General features: G+C 31.6%; 1 protein-coding gene across 1 annotated transcript in view; it reads right to left on the bottom strand.

Annotated features, from left to right (window-relative positions):
• The window catches only part of LOC106642712 (uncharacterized), a 339,578-nt gene that overhangs the window by 127,391 nt on the left and 187,960 nt on the right, over nt 1-24,227 (bottom strand). The window lies entirely within an intron of this gene.

Below are 24,227 nucleotides of genomic sequence, written 5' to 3'. Positions count from 1 at the left end.
CTCATTCAGTAGAGCTTAGAAGATGGTCTATAAAATCTTTTGGGCTAAAGTCAACAGTATGACTGCATGTCATAACACTGTAAAGAGTATTATTTTTTAGTTTGATGATAATAGCTGTATCATTGGGTTGCAGTACGTTGATCGAAAATGACTAAATATCTTCAGTTTTGTAGCTGCTGGTTGATAAAAAAGTCAGATGATCGTCCACGTTAAATTAAGTATTACCCTTATCCGTATTGAGAATTAAATAAAATGTTTATTGTTCTACTAGATCAAAAATGCAGTTAGGTGCTAGTAACAACTTATTAGGAGTAAAACATTGTTCTACGAGAGCATATATTTATGTAGACTGATAATGATCTTTTTGACGGAGAAAGCTTAAGCAAAGATAGCCACAGTTTTATGTATCAAAGTCTTGAAAACTTTCATCATTGTAATTGACAAAACTAACTCTAGAATAAAGCAGTCTAAAAATTGATGGCGATAGGTCACTAAAACTATTGAAATATCCAATGTTATTGCCTCGCTTTTTTAAGTCAACCCAGCAAGTACCAGGGCCATCCTTATCATCTAGATTGACAATCACTGGTTTGGAACAACGTGGGCTATCGGCTGCAAAAGACTTTTTTTATGAAAACTTCATGGAAAAGCAGTATTTTTAAAATAAGTGCATATTTGATGAGGGCCTGGTGTGTAAGACCTTAATAAGGTAGTATTATATTGAAAGTTTTTTTTCATCCAGGTTTTAAGTGTAAGGATAATCCATTTTTATATGGTAAATATAGCCTTCTTCATTAGAGTTGTACTTGTACTTATTTTTTGTGCCTCTTACTCTACTAGCTATTTTCAAGCATTTTTATCATCATTATTAGTTTTGACAACCTCAGTTACACCTTTAGTGATTATGCCAATACCACTTGAACCACTAAATCTAAGAATAAGTTATATTAAAAATCTTCGAGTTTTCTGTAATACTAGCAATACTTGAGGCATAACAGTATTTTAAGTGCCACTAGTTTTTTTATAACTTGCAGCGCTTTCTTCAACGTCAAACTTGAAACTTTTCGATCCCTATTAACAGGAGTCTTTGTGGCACTTTGAATTGAGCTCCTTTTAGTATTTTTTGTAGGCTTAATTGTTTTTTCATTTAATAAACTACAATTTGTGATGGTGAATAATCCCTTGCTAAGTTTAAATTTTTATTTTATGTTCCTGGTGATGCAGCGAAATTTTTCTTCTAAACTAGTACCTTTGGGTTTGAAACTTTGCCACACCTTTTCAGTGAGAAGAAGTTTGTCAGCCATCTTCTGTGCTGCAATTTTTTCTGGATTTCAAAAATAGGCTCTATCGTGCCCAGTTCTTGACGAGCTAATCTCTTGGCTAGTTTAGTGCACAGTCCACAACATTGATATGCTTGTACGTGCATTTCTGTAGGTAGTTTATTCATAAGTGTGTTAAGAATTCTACACTTCTTATGACGATAAATGATAATTGCTTTCTAAGTGCTTAACGACGAACGAGCTCAAAATTACAAGTAAAGTACTATTGGTAGCTTTGTATTTCAGCATGCAATCAATACAAGCTCCGGAAAACAGAATATTTTACTTTTTGTCACACATTCAAACATACTGAAAAACAAGATTAGAAAGTATGACGATAAAGAAGCTGAGAAAAATATAGGCATCTTACTAATATATAAAGCAAAGTTGCCAAAACCGTTGTAATCGCTAACCACGATAACTACTGAACGGATTTTGCTAAAATTTTGCGTATTGATCCTTGACACTTCCTAGATGGTTTTAATATAGTTTTTATCTTAAAAATTAAATAACAGTAGCAATGAGTGAGCTCAAAGTTTTGCAAGAATACTTCAGCTTTTTACGATAGTTCAGTAGGATCCACTAGGTGGCGGTGACATAAAATGAAAGCTACCTGCAACAGAATTAAATTAGTATGGTTATAATAGGCCAAAGCGTCTCGGAAACTTCTGCCGTCGTTTACTGGTACGTCATGGAGCTGCATCGAAAATAAAGGTGACAGTCGTGGAGCTGGGTATCCTGGTTACTGATGACGCTCTACTTGAATAGGCAAGTAACCTAGGTTTACTTTCTTTCTGAACTTCCAGGATTGACGAGTGCCACCAATAAAAAATTTATTTTAACCAATATTATCTCCAGTGGAACACCAGGAGACGTGGATAGCCAGAGCACAGTCTGCTCCAACACCTAAGAGTTATGAGGCCGTACCACAATCTGGCCTGGTGCAATCAGAGAACTTCACTACAAATGTAAGCCAGGGAAGACAGTCCTGAAGAGTACGGGCAGCCACAACGGCCAACTTCTTAGTGGTCGTTCCAATGGCATACCTACAGAGAAGGTATTCTCCAGGCCTCCTCTCCCGACTAACTATGAGCAGTTAGTTATCTGGGGAACGACCTGAAGACGAGATATTTCTTGGTCAGCGGCATACCTCCCTCACGTACGGTCTCCATACACAGAGACTCCAAGGGTAAGAGTCAAGCTACCTGCAGCTGGCTCTCGATTATCAAGAATAATAATAATGAATAACTGAAAATTTTATTACTGGCCTTTCCAGGACCAGTAAAAGTATTTACGTTCCTTACTTAACCATCAATCTCATTGGTTCTTTTAAGGGCCACCTAAGTTAAACTACCTTCCCAAAAAATACATTTTTACTACCATTTCCGGAAGCGTTATTTGTCAATTGAAAGACTATGCAAAGATGGCCACTATTAAACAAAGTCAGTTATTTACTGGCAGACGTCATGAGCGGATTTGTTCGTTGCAAGCCTGGGAACCCCGGCCACCGACGACTCTATATTACCCCCTTGACTCTAAGCATGTAACCAGGAATTACCGATCCTCTCCAAGATCTGCGCTGGGCGAACCTTACAGCTATGAAGGAAAAAGAACTTGAGTTAACGGGAGTCTCTAACGGGCAAGCATCACGAACCAATCTCTCGACCTTAAATCATCAAAACAACTGAGTCTGCGAAAAAAAGGTGCTTTAGACAACAACGTCTTCAACGTTATACCAGAAGACGTAGGGAAAGAGCACTACAACTAGCTTTAAAGCTTCGGGCTTTGTAATTTTTCTTCCGATCAGTCTGGACTTTAACAGCAGGCCAGAGAACATCACCCTGAGGTATCCAGGCAGTCACAATTGCTGTTAACTTCAGTCGAGAAAGCGCTTACTTAAGAAGCTCACGAATCTTTTTTAGGGTCATTGGACGTCAAACTACCTTGCTAACAAATATATTAGAACTTAACAAAGTTAACAGTAAAGAACTTTTTGGGGTCACAAGAGTCGTGAAAAGACAAGCCAAAGATATTTGAAATATTACTTTAGCGTGTCAATGCAACTTAAACTATGTATGATTTAATATATCGTGTTAAATCAAGTCTCAATGTGTTTACTCAAATATTCATTGAATTTAAATAGATTGATCATTAAAATAAAGAATATTTTACAGTGCGATGATTTAATGAATAAACGATTATTCTTTTTTCTTAAATTAAAGATTAATAACAAATGAAAAAAAAGGACTCTCTTTATTTTCTATCACAATCACATATCTATAAAACAAAGCAAAAGTTTTATAACTGCTTTAGAGCAGTGGCACTGCTTATTTGAATTAACGCTGATAAAAAACTCAACTTCTTAACTACTAATTGACAAGCTTAATCACGAAATAAAAAAAAGAACTCTGTATACCATTTACCACTTGCTCAGAGCATTGAATAATGTATCCACTTATCATAAGGTAAGAAAACAAGAAAAACGCTTTGAATTAATCCAGACAAAAAGTAAATTTAATGAGCCACCGATGTATAAAGCAGTCTTGGAGATGCCTATCCTATTGATTATTAGACAAATATAGGTCTCAAACTCCGTCAAGATTCGCTTCAATTCGGGATATTCTACGATGTTCAACTTTATTACACGAAATGCGATTACATCAGATATTAAAAGTAAGTGAACGGTGGGGACAGCATGCAATTCTCTGATCCAAGGAAACAGGGGTATCCTCGGGGCCAAGGAGAGAAATACGAGTATTAGTATCACAAACACGCAGGGGAATCAGACAAGCTCAAACTTTGGATAATTTACTCCCAATAACTTTGCGGGGTCGAGTCAAGGTCTGCCAATTCAATCGTATAATGAGAAAAGGGCTAACGCCTTTGGTCACTCTTTCCCTCTTTCCCTTGTAAACGAGGGCCACCACGAAGGACTATAGGGAAAGTACTCACTCGCTCTCTTTAAGTCCCGTCGGGTTTGTTGTCTGGAGTAGTTCCTGCTAAACTCTGCCCACTCCATTTGCCTTTCAGAGCCCTCTCCACTTTTCCTGCTTTCAGCGCTCGAGCCCCTCTATTTCCGTGGTGGCAGTGGGAACTTATTTTTCCAACTCCTTAACCGTGCATCATTTCGCAGCAACAGGACACGCCCATAGCAATGACCTCCACTTAAGTCTCTCTTATCTAGCCTAAAGGTGCGAAGACAAAGCAAAACAAAAATGTAAAGTTATCTCCCAACTTCCTGTCATAAACTTCGATGAAATTATCAAGTGAACCAAAAGGATTATCACCATGGTAATTTGCTACCCAGTATGATAACAGCTGTTCATTGTTGTCTATTCTATAGCGACTTTTAAGGCCATATGTAGTGTAAAAAAATTTTCAGTTAGCAATTACGAATAAATCACATCTCTTAATAATGCACTACTTTACTCCATGATAATATAAGACAACATTTCCTGAAAAAAAAATTATAAAGTGAATTTTTTTTCTGTAGGTAACATAACAATAGGTTGACAATTGGTAACAATAGGTAACATTCTGTAGGTAATATGACTTCTATGTACATCAATCCTATGCTCAAGTTCCAAAGTAGTTAGACAAAAGTAATTTAAACCTCTTTGTGATATTCTGACTAGATGATATTAATTTAATGCACAACCTTAATGATTATGTTCTTACTGACATTACGTAAATTGAATTTAGAAAATTGTGAGTAAATAGTTGGGGAATTAGGAAACATGTATTTATTGGATTAATTGTAATAGACAAAGAAAGAGAGCTGATAGTTTGAGGTATAAGAGACAATTTAAGTTATTATTTATAAACATTACTTATCCTTATTAAATATAAATTAATCTCTTCTAAGCCATTAAGTGGACAACATGGACATTTTTAGTAAAGTAAAAGACGTTCTTTGACGAATTTAAAAAGCTGAAGAAGCTGTTGGACTTAAACATAGCCCCCTTAAACATATCTTTTAACAAAACTCAAATGTTAAAAATAGTAGTTAAATACTTTAAAATAGTTTTTTTCCTTATAAATCTGTAGTTTTAAAAAGATCTAAAATCGAAGTATGAAAAAGGTAAAGTCTTATTTTTTAATTTTTGGTGCAGTGCACAATTTTTATGACATTTGTTGTATAATACTGTTTAGTACTCGTACTTTAAAAATTCAAACGAAGTAATATTGACTTTTGCCTTATTATTTTTACGTACTTTTGACATGGCAAGGCATGAACGTATTTGATGTGAGGTTTGCATGAAGTACCAGTCAAAAGTCAATATAACTTTCTTTAATTTTTGCGAAGTACGGATACTTAACAGTATAATACAACAAAATGTCATACAAAATGTATGCTGCACCCAAAAAAAAAAACTTTACTGTTTTTTGTATTTTGATTTTAATTTCTTGCAAAGTATAAACTCAACACACCAAACTTACGTAACATTTTTGTTTTGTTAGAAGATATTCTTAAGGGGATGTCATAACTTTTCATCATGTAAGAAAGTACTGCATAGAAATAAAGTCCCTACAACACAGTTATAGTGTTTTACGACGTTCCCACTAAATTTCTACTTAAAGTTGCTCATTAAAAAATATTTTAAATGTACATATAAAGGCAGAGGGGAATCTGTACAAACAGTTCGTAAATTCACTAAACTTAATAAGTTGTTTAAAAAAATACTGTTTCAGGATTTTTATCTAAGATGGTTTTTTTTTCTTTTATTAAACTACTTTATCATATAATTTTTAGCAATTTTACTTTCAGCTGACGACATAAATTTAATTATTTCTTTCAACAAAATTTTTTGATAAAAGACTTAGTAATCATACACATACAACATCCTAAATTTATCATTAATTCAACTAGCTTTTATCTTATGTCTATTTTATGTATAAAATTAATCTAAATATTTTAAATTACAGGTATTTGATACCTACGGAATTTTTACAATAAGAACATTATTTTTAACGAAAATGTATATGAAAATCGTAAAAGTCATATGTAAGTTACTAAAACAATTGTCTTCATTCAATGACTTTTTATCTTACTGCTTCTTAGAAAATTGATTATTAACCACCCAAAACACTGAGTTAAACAAGGCTTAGGTTTATGGCTTGTTTTTCACTGAACTCTGAGAAACATCTAGAGTTTCCTATCTTATCGGTCAGATTCTGTTGATATTGTAACAGCTCTGTTACAAAATTTATTTTAAGGAGCTAAAAAAAGTATACTCAAAAAAAATAAAGTTTGTTGCTGCTTATGAATGTATTTATCTCAAATTTTCATTTAGATACTGAAATTAATTAGGGTGTTCATGTTTAAGGCACACGAAATTCAGAGTTAGGATAGGAGCATATTGTAGTATTCTAGATACTTAAATTTTCATTGATACTTGAAATTTGCCACCAAGTAGGTATCCTACCTTAGCAACACCACATTTTGTCTATCGTTGTTTAAATGGCTGGGTACATTTTACATGAGAATCAGTGCATACATACACATTTGACTTTGATTCGCCACAAATATTTCATTATTTGTGTTATTGATTATTAAGGGGACGGCTTTACTAGGAAAGTCATATCCACCACCCCCTTTTTCTGAGGCATCGTTGTTTCTCCCTATTAACTGCATATCCGATGCCTTGGTATATGCATATAGCACCAGTAGTGTATTTGTATCATAACCTAGTGATAAGGTAATATTAAAAGAAAGAGAGCTTCTAATGCTGCACACCATCTACTGTTAATTAGAAAGTACCGGATGGAAAATCAGAATATATAAAAACATCTGAAAGTAGTCATCTAGTTCAGTCAATTTTTAGTGTCAATTTTTTCTCAGCTTCGTCATCACATGATTTTGCCCTTTGAACATTTCGTTGATTTTCTTTATTTTCTTTTTTGAAAGAAATCTTTTGCATGCTGGTGAATGAAGTGCTGCTAAATTGATTATCTGAAAAGCAAGTAAATCTTGTGAGTTTTGAAAATAGTGAAAATACATATGAATGAGAAATCACATCACGAACTTTAATATCTGAGCTTTGCTGTGCCAAACAAATCTGTTGATTTCTGTAGAAATTATTTAACTCCATACCTAATCTATCTAGAGCTTGTTGTTGATCTGAGCTGCTTGATTTATATGATAAAGTAGTCAATACTTTTAGCTACTCACTATAGCTTTGACTCAGCTATGATGGTTAATGCTGCTGACGATATAGAGACTCTCCCACTACTGGGAAAATTTTTCTTTTACATTAGCTACCCTTTTATGCGCTGCTAGTCAGCTATGATCTTCTTCACACTTTCAAGCTGTTTTTATATTAAGTTAAATTCTTAATGGCCCCAAGGTAGCGCACCTGTACTGCTTGATAAAATGTTACGTTTATTATCTCGAGAACTTATGGCAATTGTTTTTCGCCTCTTACCGAAGAGCTTAAGATGACGTGATCATATATGAATTTGCTCTAAATTAATATTTATAATTTGGTTACGTAAGCGTTCAGAATACTTATTAAAATGAGTTGTTGCTTTTATAATGTTACTGTTAAAATCCTTTGCCTTGTTCATCACATTTTTATTTTTAAGAAAAATACCAATCATATTTCTTCTGAGCCTAAAAAATTTCGATATAACATTTCCATTGCACTCAGATTTTATGAGCCTGACGATTTTCTTATTTTTTAACGGCATCATAAAAAAATCATTTTCTGGATGACTAAATGTGCTTTATTCTTTAATGCCTGATTTCATCGTTTTATAAATATCATGGGTTGTTATCTCATAAATCAGTTAATGTTTTGTTAAAGAACTGCTCACCAATCTCTATAAGTCCTCAACCTATACGTAGTGGTAGTTAATATTTTAACAATTAGTACTATTATTACCATCTTGGCTTACTGCTCTATCTTTTTTTACTTCATCTTTGCCTATCACCTGATTTATGTCCATTGTTTTAGCATTAAGAAAATATTCTCTATGTCCTTCTCCCTCATCCTTATCCATTGCCTCAACATTAAGGAAATGAACATGTTCCTTGTCAACATTTTTTTGATTCTTTGATTTTTCTTCTCAATGCGTTTCAATATAATCATTTTGTATAAGCAGCAAATTTATGTTACTCTACCTACTCATTTTTTTAGCTGTCAGATGAAAAATTAATAATTTTCTATTTTCTCTTTTCTAAAAAAATATTCATCAACAGACACATTATTCTCTTTTTTTAATTTCTGAACTAGCTATGGCAGAACTAGGAACATGACCACCATAAAATTATAACTGTTTTTTCATAATGTATGATTTAATTAATGTTTTGCATTTGCGTATTAAGGATATAGTATTACAAAATGACCTATTCAAAGCATTGCTTATCTGCATTCCTCACGTTCGGCTTTTTTTTTTTTTCTTAAAACTAGTACAGTCCTATGTAATAGCTACCACTTATTGCATGTTATCAATTTATATTTACTTTAAATTTGAAACTCAGCGTAGAGTCCATCTGGAATGGTGCGTCTGAAACTCTTTTATATCTGTGAAAACGGGCTTCTTAACACTTGTTTCGAATCATTCATGTAGGTCTGTTGTAAGCAAAAAATAATCAGCCTTAGTATTAACATATTTAGGGTCAGCAGTCCCTGCAGATATTTTTCCCGCAGAATTAGGGAATTTAACAGTACTTAAATGCCTATTACTTGCAACATCAGTAGTTCTTATACGACTTTAAAGAGCAGTATCAAGATCTTTCAATATCTCAGACTCAACGTACTAATTGTCTAACGTTTCATCAAGCTCCAACCGCCATACTTCTAACTTTTTATGAAATGCTACTGCAAGCGTTGATAAAAGACACTCAAGATTTGACAAATTTCTTTTTACTTGCGATGATAATTTTGCAGACAGCTCACGATCGGAAATATTTTGAAGCACTTTTTTACTGTTATCAATAAGATCTTGTTTCTTAATATCATCATGCTAACAACTTGTGTTAACGTTCTCAAATAAATGGCACACTGCTTCAAATTTTCTTTTATTCTGGTTTTCTTCTGCGAAAGTGATATAAATGATAATTAGATGTGTTAAGTAGTTGTATATAAAGAGATAAGAAATCAATAAAGGGGTTAGTTGCCTAATAATCTTTACAGTGCCAAAATGACAAAGTATGTGGTTGATGTTCAGAGCTTCGAAACTAGAAATGGAAAATTTATTTTTGAACAAATCGCTGCTACTCCTATACAAGAAAATGCTACACCGTTAGTTTTTATTTTTAAATCCCTGTATTCTTGGTGACAGCTCTCGACTAAAGAGAAATCTGAGAATGGATGCAGCTTCAGTACTATAGCTTTCGTTGGAGCTCAAGAAAAGTTATCAACGAGGATTCAGCTACAACCTTTCTAGACATTATAAAAAAGATACTTTTATTATTGCAAAAAGTCTTTAAAAAACAGATGGTTTTGCCGTGAGCTATTCAATAGATATAATAATAATAGTATGATTTACACGATTAACCACATGTTTGCATAATAGAATGATTTGTATGTGTTCATCGATTATTTGGAGCAATGTTAATCTATAAAATGAGTGTGGATAGTATTAATTGCATCAATCACTTATTTAATACACTCCATTCGGCTATGAAAAGTGCTACAGCTTTAAAAAAATTAATTGTAAAAGAGCAGTAATGACAAAACGACATTCTTCATTAAATGTACACCTGATACATAATACTTATGCAATAAATTAGTTTTTTAAATGTTTATATAGATTTTTTGACTTTTTGCCTTCTTATTATTGAATTAATTAGAATAACTTAATTGCATTAACTGACTGCATCCGTTGGCGAGGTACTGCATCGAAGACGATTAAGCCAAGCAAGGTTCGGATACCTTTTTGGTAATAAAATGGTATACACGTCGTTTCTGTCAATTCGCACTATTTAATACACCTGCTTTCGAGGAGAAAAAAACATATAACTTGTACATTAAACGCGTAAGTAAAAAACGGTAAGCAATCGGTCATGACTAACGCACGCATATAGATTAAAAATGATACCCATATTCATTGGCAAAGTACTACATGGAAAATGAGTAAGCTAGCGCTTATCTATTCAAAGTAATACGCGATATATTGTAACTTAAGTAAAAAAATAGCATACATATTTTCTCTGACAACTTGCATTACTTGATCCACCCGCTCTAAAGAAGGAAAAAAATAACGCAGGTACATTATGCGTCGAAATAAGAAGTGAACAGTCATAAGACACAAATAACGCACCCATGTAAATATTAATTAATAGTTTTATTACTTAGCAATGTACTGCATTTAGTAAGTCAACGATAGTCAGTTAAAAGGTATCCCATAAAGATATAAGGTCCACTTTTCATAATTAAATAGCATACGCTTAGCATAGCATCTCCTTTCCAACAACTTAAACGTCCACATTTGAAAAGAAAGAATAGATTACGCTAAGATGACTTAATAATAAAATTAAGAATCAATGTTCGTTGATGAGAAACTCGCCTTTATGCTTGATTGTTTTCCTCTCGCAATACGCTAAGCTTGTCAGTAGCGTACAGCTCTGGAGCCATCCTGACGTCAAAGCTGATGTTTTGCAGTTAGAAGAAAAGGTAGTCGTCACCTTTCGGTCCTAAACTGCCTTGGCCTTGTTGCAGTATGCTACCGAAATATGGATCAATATCTATGTGTTGATCGTAAAATGTTGGATATAAGAATAATAATATTATAAAAGCTTTTGATTCGACTGTTTATTTATATCAGTAAAATAATTATATTAAACATTTAAAAAAATCCTATGATACATAGAAGATGGTCCTCATGCATTATTTATGTGTTTTATGATCTTCCAGGGGTTAGTCATGGAAAAATTAGGATAAAATAGAAATCTTCTTGGCATTAGCAATACCAAAAGCAATTCGTAGACACAAATACTACAAATTCAAAGTTAAATTTTTTATTCATACGATCTTACTAATTTTAAAATAATACATAAAAAACATTTTTTTTCTATTTATTACAAGAAAATAGTATTATGTGTAAAGATTATATTTGCTTGACTTTGGTAAAGACATAGAAAAAAAAGTGAGGTGCAGGAGGCAAGTCTGCTTATTTTTTGTTCACTTATCACCTTGATTCCTCCAAACTTGAGATAGTATTTTTCCTTTTTCTAGAGAGTAAGAAATATTTGATTTTAATATTACATGAACGAAATTCTTCATTGTATCATAAAATAGGAAAAAATTTTCAATTTTTCAAATAGTTGTCTTTTTTTTTAGAAGGACATTTTTAAATTGGCCGTAATGTGAAGTTTATTAAGTTAAAAAAAAAAAGTTATATACTTATAAAAAGAGATCTCAGTTGTTAAAATTTACAAGCAAGTTATTAGTTAATTAGAAGTTTGCTACATTACGTAAAAATAATCCAGAAATAAAATAAGAGTACGTAAATTATATGCAGAACTTTGTTTAGTTCTTAAGCAATGTCTTTCTTAAAGATAAGATATGTTACTACCTCAAGTTGATCCAGAACCTGCACTGCATTTTGAGAAGATTTTTTTGTATTCATTAATAAAATTAAATGTGAAAACTTATACTGCTATAATTTTTAATCGTTACAAAATTATTTAGCTTGAAAAGAAGTCGAACAAGATAAAAAAAACCGTACTTAAAAGGCCTTTACTTTTGTTCAAAAGCATCCAAATAGAAAATAAACACGAGCATTTATAAACATAGATAATTCAGACGATAAGCAATATCTTCACGAATTCTTGGATTTTCATCCATTAACACTGTATCTCCAAACAATGACCTCTCTTACTCCAATCAGCCTACACGGCCTAATGTTATATTGTACATAATTGTTATCAGGGAAAAAAAACACGTTAATGTTAAAAAAATAATAATTAAAGAAACAAAGTAATTTACTTCAATAGTAAATCAATGTCTGAATGAATTGAAAAAAGAAAAAAAAAAGGATTCTTTGCAATAAAAGAAAGTTAATCTCTAATGCAAGAAAAATAATCGTAAAGTCTACAAATTAAAAAGAAATATGTTGATTTGCGTCCGGTAAACTCAATTCAAATGAGTTAGCGCTTGAAAATTTTAAAATATTAACAAAATTTGTTAGTTTTTAACTTATTGAAACTTTTTTTCTTTACTGATTTTAAGATAATATATAGTACAAATATAATAACGTGTTAACAAATCTTTAGTAACTCTTGTGCAAAAAAAAAAAAAAAAAAAAAAAAAGAAGTTTTGGAATATCACATTTTTTTAAAGAAAAGTACTTTTCATAAGAACTTTTCTTTTAATCAAAAAATTGTCGTAAGAAAATTTTTAAGAACCTAATTTTTTTATCTGCTCTTTCGCTATCATATTACTTTTTGAAAGTGAAATTTTTTCATTTATTATCGCAAAATCAGCCACCGAAAAAAGTCTTTTTTAATTGGGTTTCTTGCCATTTTTTCAGTGGGTTTGAAAAAATTACTTATCAAACTTACAGCACAAATTAGAAGAACAATTCGTTTAACAACCATCTGGTGCAAGATAACCTTTTTTTTTTTTCATTCCCGATGTCATCGTAATAATTGTCGACCTCTGAAACACGCTATACTTTTAATTTCATTAGATACTTTCAATCCTTTCCAGTGAGCATAGACATTGATTTGCTGTTAAAACGAGACGATACATTTCTTGGATTATTTTCTTCTACGTGAAGGCATTTTTTGTTTTTTCATAAAAACTTTTCCTTTGATTTCGTAGGCTGATTAGACTATTTCCCCATTTCACCTATGTTGACGAGTTACTGTAAAATATCATACAAATCAAATAAAAAAATTGCTTAGAAAAAAAAAAGTTAGACACAAGGCAAACATGCTTAATTCTTTTTTAGTTAAAATGTCAGAAATAAAAATTTACCAGCTTTTTTTAAATTGAAGGAAAAAAATGCAAGGAACTTTTTTTTAATCTAAAAAATTTGTTTTTCAGGTTTCTTTATTATCTGAAGCAAAAAACAAAAAAAAAAAGTTTACTAAACAGTTAAGGCTTCGCAGATGTAAAGAAATTAAGAAAGAATAATTAAACCCTGAGCACAATTAGGTATGGAGATTTGTGGCAGCTTATCTGTTAAATAGGAATTTTTCTGGTTTTTCTACGTTTTCTAAAAAATTAGGTGAGAAACTATATTTCGTATTTTAGATTAATGTTTAGCAAAACAGTCAGAAAAGTGGTGCCAGACTCCGAAAAAGTTTTTTTCAAGTCTATTCAAAAATTAGTTAAAAAGCCCCTTTCTTTATTGTAGAATCGTGTGAAGAGTCATGTTCAGCCAAATAAAAAGATAAAAAAGTGTTGTCAAACCATCAGCATAGACCACTTTATTTGTGGACGTGTGTTAATATTTGTATATATTTTTGTTACACTATGGACTCCTGTGATTTTACTTATTATTGCTATTTTTTTAAAAACTTTAAATGTTTATCTTATTTCTAAGTAAAAAATAGATATTAGTAAATTTTTATTTTAGTTAATATAAAAAATTTATTAAATAAGAATTTAAAAGACCTATCTTCAATCATCTCATTTTTAACACTTTAGAACAGTTACTTCTCAAGGTTTTTTCGAAGTTGTGTTGATGCTGGAGAGTTCTTTCGTATTCATTATATAATCAGTACTCTACAAATAACTTGTTTACAAGTTACGCAGTAAGACACTGCTTTTTGTGCTTGATTTGCAAATTCTGAACTGATGACTCTCCTTGTTATTGCTATTAATGTTGTCATTATTATTGAATCTCCTTGTTTTCTCTGTGACCGTTACTTGTGCTATTATCTTGGCCTTTGCTGTTGTCTGTGTATTGGCCTCTGCCTCTGCTGATGTTTATGAATAGGCCCTGCTTTGTCTGCGACTTCTATACTGATCTGTGCTGTATTATTGTTGTAAGTATCTAGCTTGTGTGTACTGTTGGTAAGTCCATTAACCTTGCATACAGTTCCTTGCATTGTTGCATATTTTTTATTTTTGGCTTTTATAACACTGTCACTTTTATTTTGGTACAAAATGAACTAGAACAATTCCAACTTTTAATTTGTATACTTGTCTTTGCTTACTTTTTTTTTATTTTAATTTTTATTCCTACGAATTCACCTGTCAGTCAATAAAGAATTTTATCTATAAAATCAAAACTGTACAATAACATAACTGCAGTTTGTATTCAGCACTTTTAATATCTTTTTTTTATACATTTTGGTTATTTTGCTGCCAGCAGCTTTCAGTCTTCTATTTTTATCTTTAAAGTGAATGAAAAATTTATCTACTTCGTGAGAGCTTTTTAACTTAACTTTTTTTATTTCAACTTGGCTAATAAGTTTTATAATAAACTTTTTGCTTCATAAATGTGTGACTGTGACTCCATTTTTAGTATTGTATGTATATTTCTTGCTTTTTTGCATTATTCATCTGTTACTCTAACTTTTATATGACAGGCTGCCTTAAAACGTAAAATGAGGATTCTACAGGGAAAAAAAAACAAGTTTGTACTTACATGTCTGACAAAAAACTGAAAAATACTTTACTAAAAGAATACTTAACAAAAAATGGGTATTTAACTAACTCAATTGATTTTGTGACTTTTTTATTCGAGACTGACGAAGTCTATATCTTATTAGAACTAAAAATTATAAACTGCTATCTTAACATCTAAGCAGAAATTTTAATTAGTTTGTAGTATTCAAAATGCTTTATCATAAACGTTTATTCTTTGACATTAGTAGCAGGAAACAAGCCGCACCTCAGTTGAAATTAATTTTCTTAGTAGAATATTCTACTTAAAAGAATCCAGGAAGTGTAATAGCTTTGTAAGATCACGCCCAAACAAACTTTGAAGTAATAATTTATATTTTATTGATAAATCTCTAACCGAAACCTTAAAACATTTCTTTTTGTACAGCACGAGGGGCAATAATTAGTAATGTGTCACTCAGTGAATCGAAGAAGTCTGTATTTGTACGAAGATGTATATTTATTTATTTTTAATGAAAAACCACTAGAGGATTAATAAAAAATATTTTGTTGTTTGAACCAAACAAAAAGTATAATTAGACAAACATAAAAATTACACTGTCAACGAGCTTTAACTTTATCCATAAAAGAAGTGAAGTAGGGCTTCTGTTCTAAAAATTAACAGAACTTTTAATTGCGAAATTTATCTGTCTTTGTTAAAACGTTTAACCTAAGTCTAATAATAGAATTTTCAGTTAATGTCCCACAACTTAATTGTGGTAATATATTCAATAGTTACGGAGTAATAAGCATAATGTTACTCTAACAATAATTTTAATTTATAAGACGCATTTAAAATTGCAATCTAGATAAAGCTGTAAAAAAGATAATTCCTTTTAGACGTCATCAGCTGCAGATAAAGGCAGTTTATTTTAAAACTGTAACAGGAATGTTGTGTGCAATTGTTCTGCTTGCACAAATATATAGCACTACACTTCACTGTAAGTGATTTATTTAACGTTTGTTTCAATTAAATGTTGTGTTGTGCAAAAACCACTTCGTATTTATTAAATTTCTTTTATATAAAACTTTATGTTAGTGTTTATAATGATTAGCAATCAGATTTTTTGTTAAAAAAACTTAAGGTTGTAATTCATTTATGCGTGAGTACCGTGAGAAACAGGGTTAAATTTATAAAAAACTGATCTTGAATCTGTGACAGGGCATTTTTTTTTTATGCTTTCAGAAATCATTATTCTCAGTATAATTGGAAAACAGTAGGTTTATATCTTAATTACAGTTCTTATGTTTTTAGAATTTTAATTTTACGCTCCAACGCCATCTATCAGATAACAGATAAATAAACTGATAAATATTATAAAAAAATGTATACAAAAAAAATAATAAAAACACGGTTACAAATCTGTAAAGCAAAAAATTCATAACCACACCTCAAACAGTTTTTTTTGAAATTAAACAAGAACCGTACATTGTGGCAAAAATGTTTAGATGCTGAAGCAGATAGAACATATTATTAAATAAACTGAAATTTACTTTGTATTGAATATGCCAGGTCTATAAATGGGAAAATAGAATATACAACAGCAGTTCTTTAATAAATTTTAAATGAAGGTCACAACACAAATAACTATTGGTAATCTCACAGTTGCTCAAAAACGTTTCCATGTACTTACATTCTTTCACGGCTCAAAAAGCAGTTGCATTACATCACGCCAGGTATTTAAAATAAAGGCTAACGATAGAGAAGAATATAATTAGCAGTTATTCTAACACACACTTGATAGACTCTCGGTTATCTTGTATCAAAGGAATTTTCCGCATGGTTCACACATCAAATGTTGTGCACTGTCAAGTAAACAGCTGACAGCTGAATAAGAAGAGAAGAAGTAACAATCTCTAAACAGCTAGACCTCTTTAGAGAGCTGTAAAACCTGTGTTCTCTGTTGTACTCTTGGCTTTTACTGAAGGAAAACTGAAATCAGTAATAGTTCTATCAAAAAGTGCTGTTTTTTACGTACGTAAGATATGTCAATTCTTTTCAGGGTGTAAAAACCGACCATGGTGCACTTGTTGGTAACTAGCTGGCAGGTTGATGAATGAAAAATCAATGAAAATGATTTATTTAGCTAAACCTCTATAAGAAGCTGCTAAAACTTTCTACCCAGTCGTACCCTTTATGAGCTGCGTACCTATCACAAGTGATTAAACTACACTGAGCCAAATTAACTTTTTTGTATCAAACTTTACAAAAAACTTAACTTGAAACTCAGTTATACTTGTAATCTTCGTATTATAAAAAATTGCAAATGATATCAGAAGCTTACAAAAGGAGCAACTGTCTTATAAATTTTTTTTTTTGTCGTTAAATTGCTATCTGTAATATTTTATTACTAAAGTTACTTATTACTGATATTATTTATTGTATGACTTGTTTGGTTGTACTACTTAGTCTTTAGGTAAGATTAAAGACAGAAATGTAAGAACACAAGTAAATTTACCTATTATATCTACCAACGATGCTGTGTATTATTGCCACTCGTGATCATAAATGTTCACCTTTAGTTACTCTAGCGTATGATATATGCGGTTATTGTTGACAGTCAGGCTGGCTAGCTGTATGAATTTATCTGAATAAATAGATATCTTTTCTAGTGGCTTGGTAGGTTAAGCTCAGGTGCTTGTGTACAAACGAGCAGTGCAGTACGTCATAGACGCTAATACTAAGTTTATTCCAATCATTACGGTAATGGAGAAGAGTACTTAGTTATTATCTGAGCCATTGAAAAATGTTGAGTTCATTTAGAGTATCAACCTTGTACTTTACATACCTTGAACAGTAGACTTACATGGCTGCAAACTGCTAAGAAAACACAAGACAAACTAAAGTGATAGTCCTCTCTATTCCAAAAATGCAACTTCGTCATTCAGAATTGCACAAGTCAGGAGAATCAACTAGCTGTCCTTATCTTATCCAATGTGGTCAAATAAGTAGCAGAACAGATACTTATACTTATAAGCCCTTATATAACACTATCCACACTCATCTATTGCAGCACTGACATACCACATCTGCTCAATGAGACTTGGGCGCTTGGCTTCAACACTAAAATGATCTTGAGCTTAGCCAGGAAATACTGCAAGCTTCAGCAGAATATGTAGATTTTACTTAATGAGAAGTACAATTTCTTGTTTACGGTGACATTAATCATAAAGTGATCTAGTAAGACTATTCTGGAAGGTCTATGTATCCTAAGTAGTAATACCCCGTGTACTATGTGAGTATTATAGCTCCTATAACGCTGGGCATTTTACAACAAAATAAGTCCCAAATCACTCAAAACTCTAATATAACGAGGCTGGAATAAAATTTAAAAAAAGATGCTACATCAGAGACTATGTATTTTGTGCTTATTAAAAGTGCATCATTGCTCTAGGGGGTACTCTGAGCTCATACAAGCTCAGATGGCTCTGAAAAATTATAGCTGCCCAATTGACAGGCCAGTTTTCTAAGAGCTTAAGTGGAAAAAGCTTCCAACTCGTTAACACCGATCGCTTCAACCAATAAATCAATACTTTTTTTATAGGCTCATTAAAGACAATATTGCTTACAAAAGTTATTAAACATAAGGATGTCTCGCAGTGAGGTAGTTCCAGTTCTATCTTTACAGATAATAATCGACAATTTATCATGCAGTACAACCATCAGACGCTTGTGCATATAAAGCATAAGAAGTTCCGCAACGGAGTACCTATCTACTGCATGTAAGAAATCGCAACAGAATGTCTGCATTAGAAAATTAACAAAGATATTTATCTACATCTACATGGGCACTTATACACCTAGTAGAACTTACAGTTGGTCAGAATGTTTTACTAATTACGCTACTCTCATAATGCTCCTATCAAAGAATTCCTAGCCCAACTGCTGTAGGGTCACAATGCCTATTGCATAGAAAAAAAAAACGTGTCAGTTGTTGAATAATCTTTTGTCGAAGAAAAATACCAGAATGGTAAGCTACCATACTTTGTATCAACAGGTACACTACTTGGCTCGTCAGTCTAGTCCAATTTATGAAGCACTTTGATCTATGTACGTAACCACCCACCCTTCAAGATTTTATAACAGTTTTGTGCCAGCTGCATACAAAACTGAGAGGATACCTATTCAGTAGCATGGGTCAAACTACCATGAAATTATTCTTTTGTATACTCCTTAAGAGTATTCAAACCATTTTCAGCTCTCCCAGCACGTTTAAAGCCACCCACTGCATGAGCCGTTTTCCATATAATAATTGCTCTTTTTAACATCTTCATCTTTTAACTTACTTTTCTCTTTCAAAGTGTTACGCTATTGTTTTTTTTTGTTTTTTTATGTGTCTACTATGTATAATATACTTAAACTGTTAATTTCATATTTTTTAGGTTCAAGTTTTTTATTTTTGATAGTGATTGTCTTTAAAAAGGTATAGTTCTTCAATAGACTATTTAAAATTATTTTTTTGTGTATTTTTATACCTACAGTACTTTTTTCTCTATGTTAAAATAAAATAATATTTATTAAAAAATGATGACTTCAAATAAAAAATAGAAAGTACATAATTAAAGTACATAATAAACGTTTTTTTCAAATGTATGTGTACTATAGTTTTATACCATAGTTTTTGTATCTTATTTTTTTTTTCTGTACCATTGATACTTGTTATATTTTAAATTTTTTACCACTGCTAAATTGTCTTAACTCAAAGTGCTCATGATTTGTATCCAAAAACTAATTTAAAATGTCTTTTTTTCGTATTTTTTAAAGACTTTTTTACAGAAAGTCTTTCGGTATTATTGTTTTTTTGTACAAACAAAATTTAAAAGTAATTTCAGTTATAAAACTATTATATTTCTCTGCGTGTCATTAAGGCTTGTTAAACCTACACAATTGTAATGACTTTTCTATTAACATTCTTATTTAAAAATTTGAGATTTTATGTATCACTTTTATAATTACTAGGTCCTAGTAATTTAACTCCTTACTTATATTTAAACAATGCCATACGGTTTACTTATACTATTTTCTAATCCAAATAAGGGTATCTTATAGGAGCTACTCATGATGAGATTTTGGTTCTGATCTGGATTCAAATCCTCACTTGGTGTATCAGTTAATTGTAATTTTTAAATATATTTTCTCTATTTTGATATTCTTTCTCAGAACTAATCTAGTTAAATAAGATAGTTTTATGTTTTTTCAAGAATTACGTTATCTTATTCTAAATGATTCTTGAAACGGTGTATAAGCTGAAAAGTTAAAGGCAGCATTTTTTTTAAGCTACAATTATTAACAACCAAATTAAAAATCATATTGTAGTAATTTTTGCAGTATCAGTAAAAAAAATTTCATTGAAAAAAAAGTCTTAATCTAGCTTGCAGTTGACATCGTAGATCTTACAATGAAACAATAAATTATATTTTAGTTACTTGCGTATTAAAATTATAAGTTTATGAAAAATACAAAAGTACACAGGAATAAAGACATGAAACTGATGTTTTGATATAGTTAAATAAATGTTTAATACGACTAACCTTCAAATGTTACAAAAAAAATCCACAGAAATCGACTCATACAGGTTTAAAATTTGAAAAATAAGTTAACATGATTAAGAGCATATAATACATATATTTTTACGCTAATTACTGGACAAATACATAATATTTATCTAGTTACTGACCTTTGAAAATCGTAAGTTTATTATACTGCATTTGTATGCGAAATTTTATATTGCAGAGTCTTGCACTTTCATGTTATAATCTTTCATCCACGTAATTTTGAATAATCATATAAATTAGCTGCCGTAGCTTGTTGCTAAGTGGTTCCTGTTTTAAATAATTATTATCAATGTTCAAAGGAATTAGTCAGTACAGTCTTACGTACTTCACTTACACTAAGAAAAACTAATACTTTTACGCAACAATTTTTGTTTTTGACGTCCTTAAATTTTCTTAGTGCATCGGCAAAGCGTATAAACATCATATGATACAACAGTCAAACCACCTCTGTTTTTAAAATTTATTAGTTTAGACATATTCAGTGTTGACTTACCCAGTAATCTTTTTCCGTGATCTGGTCATAAAACCACATCTGCTATATGTTTTTGGGGTCGCTAAATCAGAATCTTAAGTTCACTCAACTTCATCAGTTGATCATTACCACAAAAAACCACTTTTTCAGGGTCATTAGCACTGACAAAGTTCTTTTTCAGATTTGGTCATTAAATCACATCAACTGTTTATTTTTGGGGGCACTGAATCCAAATGATATGTTTATTAAGCTTTATCGGGCTTAGGTTTATCTATAACCTCAAAAAATTACTTGCATTGGGTAGTCAGAACTAGACAGAGCTTTTTTCTAGTCTAGTCGTAAAACCACACTTACTATATGACTGAAATCAAGTAAGAGATCTGTTGAGTTAATTAACAGCAGCCCTCAGCCATGACCTTTAAAAAAACTGAATAATGTAAGATCTCTTAGCACTCTATTTATTTTCAAAATAAAAGTTATACCAACGTCATTACGCTGCCCAATATACTCCACAAGGAGGTTGCGCGATCGAAATTTGTACATCATATAGCCCTTAGAGGCTGTTTGATATGATTTGAGCTAATATTTATTTCTGGGTAATAAGCTATTCTACATATTTTCTTTTTTTAAGCTGTAACGTGCTCTTTTTTCTTCAAACGAGCGATACAAGGGTTTTTTCATACACCTCTTCATCCACGTTTTTCTTTGGAGCATCCAACATAAATCTGTTACCATGTTTACATCGCATCGACCCTGACATCGAGTTTCCATTACTTTCAGATCTTAATGGAAACGTTCCCCTTGTCATTCACTAAAGTAACCAAGACTGTTGGAAAATTCATTTATATGAGAGTCTTGAAAATAAAGTTTCAAGCTTCTCAAACAACCTTATTTTTAAAAATCTTATACCATCTTAGCAACAGTACTTTTTTAATCCAAACTTCTCCGATATTTTGAAATATTTTTAACTACCTATTGAAAACTCAGAAATGCTGCTTTTTAAAGTTCATTCATTTTCTTAGTAAATTCTTTGTCTCTCAATATTTCTCCAATTTGTGGTTCATCAAAAATACTTTCTTGAAATTTCGTTTGTAAATATTGAAAACATTGGACATTTTTATCAAGTGCCTTGATTACCTGCTTCATTAGACCAAGCTTAATGTGAAAAGGAGGAATGACAATATTTGATCGATCTACAAGTAAATCATGAATCATGTTACATGACCCTGGGTTAAGAGTTATTCTAATTAGCCAGTCTTTCACTTTATAATGATTTTGCCGATCTGTCCTATCCTACAATCATTAGTAACATGGTTACTTGGTGTATCTTGACTACTGCCCAAGTAACATTGTAATGATTCTTAAATCTCTTTATATTTGCCATTACTGACCTGCGAAATAGATTTTTTTAGAAGGGTCTGAATATAATTATAATTTTTATGCATGATAGTTAAATCAGCAACAAGAACTGGATCGTAAACATTTGTATTATGGATCAAAACTGCCTTAATACTTCTCTTGCGGGAATCTATAAAGAGTGTGCAGTTTTTTGCTGTGTAACAATTTGCTTTTAATTAATTCATGAATTCTTTTACATTAGTACAATATACAAGATTATTTTCTGATGTAAAAAATTGCTAAAAAATTGAATCTCAGTCACAATGTGCAGAAGCTTTTGAACCAGGTGCTAAAAGGTATTTTTGTTTCAAGAAAGAAGCCAAATACTCTGCACTTTCTTTTGGCAATATAAATAAAGAATGACAGCACTTGGTTCTGGATCTGTGACCAATGATGGACTTTAATTATTCTTGGTAGAAGAGTAATCACTGTCATTTTCACAGTCGTTTTCACAGTCGCTTTTACAGTTGCTTTCGTTTTCACTGTTTGTTGTTTCTTTGTCACTGTAAGTATTCTCTTCATCATTTGCATATTCATCTGTACTTTTCATCACCCTATCTAAAAATGATTTATGGATTTTTTGTTCACTTATTTCGGCTGAGATGAGAGGCGTAACGGACATAATAGTGGCAAAAACAATTTTATTTTTGACTCTTAAATTGCAACCACTTATCCTATCATTTGAACAAGAATAGCATTATTTATTTTCAAGAGGCTCGTTCCATTTTACTAAAATACTGAATTTAATCAAGTCTTCCTTTATGTCTGTTTTTTATCGGTATTACGTTATTCTGCATGAATTACATATTATGGTTAAAACTTAGTTTGTTTATTTATCACTAACATGACCAAACTTTTCTCCGTACGGTTTTTGGTACAAATTTGGTACATATGTAACAAAAACTATCACGATTTTTCTCACAGAAATAAGTTCTGGAAGGACTATTGTAATCTTTTCTTGTAGTTTTGTACTCTGCAGCAGCCGAGTCACCAATCAAAACAGAGCTGTGGTCGCATGATGACGACGCCTGTGGGCCCACTTCTTTATCCTGACTAACTACCAATTCTAGGTTTCTTAATCCCTGTCTCGTAAAACGCTTTTTACGTTTTCCTGCCATGATGGTATAAAAGCCACAATCTAGGGACTCAGCCAAATAATGGACAGCTTCACTGCCCACTGTTACCACGAGGAGGTGCCATGGATGCGGACTTACGTAAGAAACGGCTTTTTCTTTCATGTATGGGTTGACACCTGAAATGAAGCCAAAGCTGTCAAACATATGGATGATAAAGCTTCCTTTTCTCAAAAGTGGCTTATACCATTGCCTCTCATACTCTGTACTACATAACAATTTTGCTTTTTTGTTTAAGGGGATGAGGGATTTCTTCCTCTCGATCAAAAATATAAACTTATATGCCATGGAGATGGTTAGATCACAAGCGTGTCGGCACCGAAAACGAATCTAAATTTATTTGATTAACTGCATGGGTTCTGCAAAAACTGTAAACGTAGTGAAATTCCTATACCAAAAACACTTATTTAAAAGCACTAACAAGCCTCTAATAGTGAGTTCTTGAGGTTTTAAAAAGATATAGACAAAGCTATATGAATTTTAAATTCTAATGCAGCCATCCACAAAACTTGTAGTTGCTGAAATTTTATCTCCAGACCTAAAAAAAACCTTCTTTAGTGTTGATGACTCTGAAAGGGGGTTTTAAGAGTTTATGATTAACTGATTAAGCCAAGTGGACTTCGAGCTCAAATTCAGTGCCTCTAAAAATATATAGTAGATGTGATTTAATGACGATGACCCTATAGTAGTAAATTTTTTAAGGTTATGGCCAAACCTACCAAACCTAGACCCAATACATTTAAATGGACTTTGGATTTTGACTCAGTGACCCCAAAAACACATA

This window comes from Copidosoma floridanum, unplaced genomic scaffold (assembly GCF_036245765.1).
Source record: "Copidosoma floridanum isolate Cflo_tuat_1 unplaced genomic scaffold, Cflo_Japanese_pri ptg000005l, whole genome shotgun sequence".
NCBI classification, from domain to species: Eukaryota; Metazoa; Arthropoda; class Insecta; order Hymenoptera; family Encyrtidae; genus Copidosoma; species Copidosoma floridanum.
This window is presented reverse-complemented; position numbering and strand designations above follow the sequence as displayed.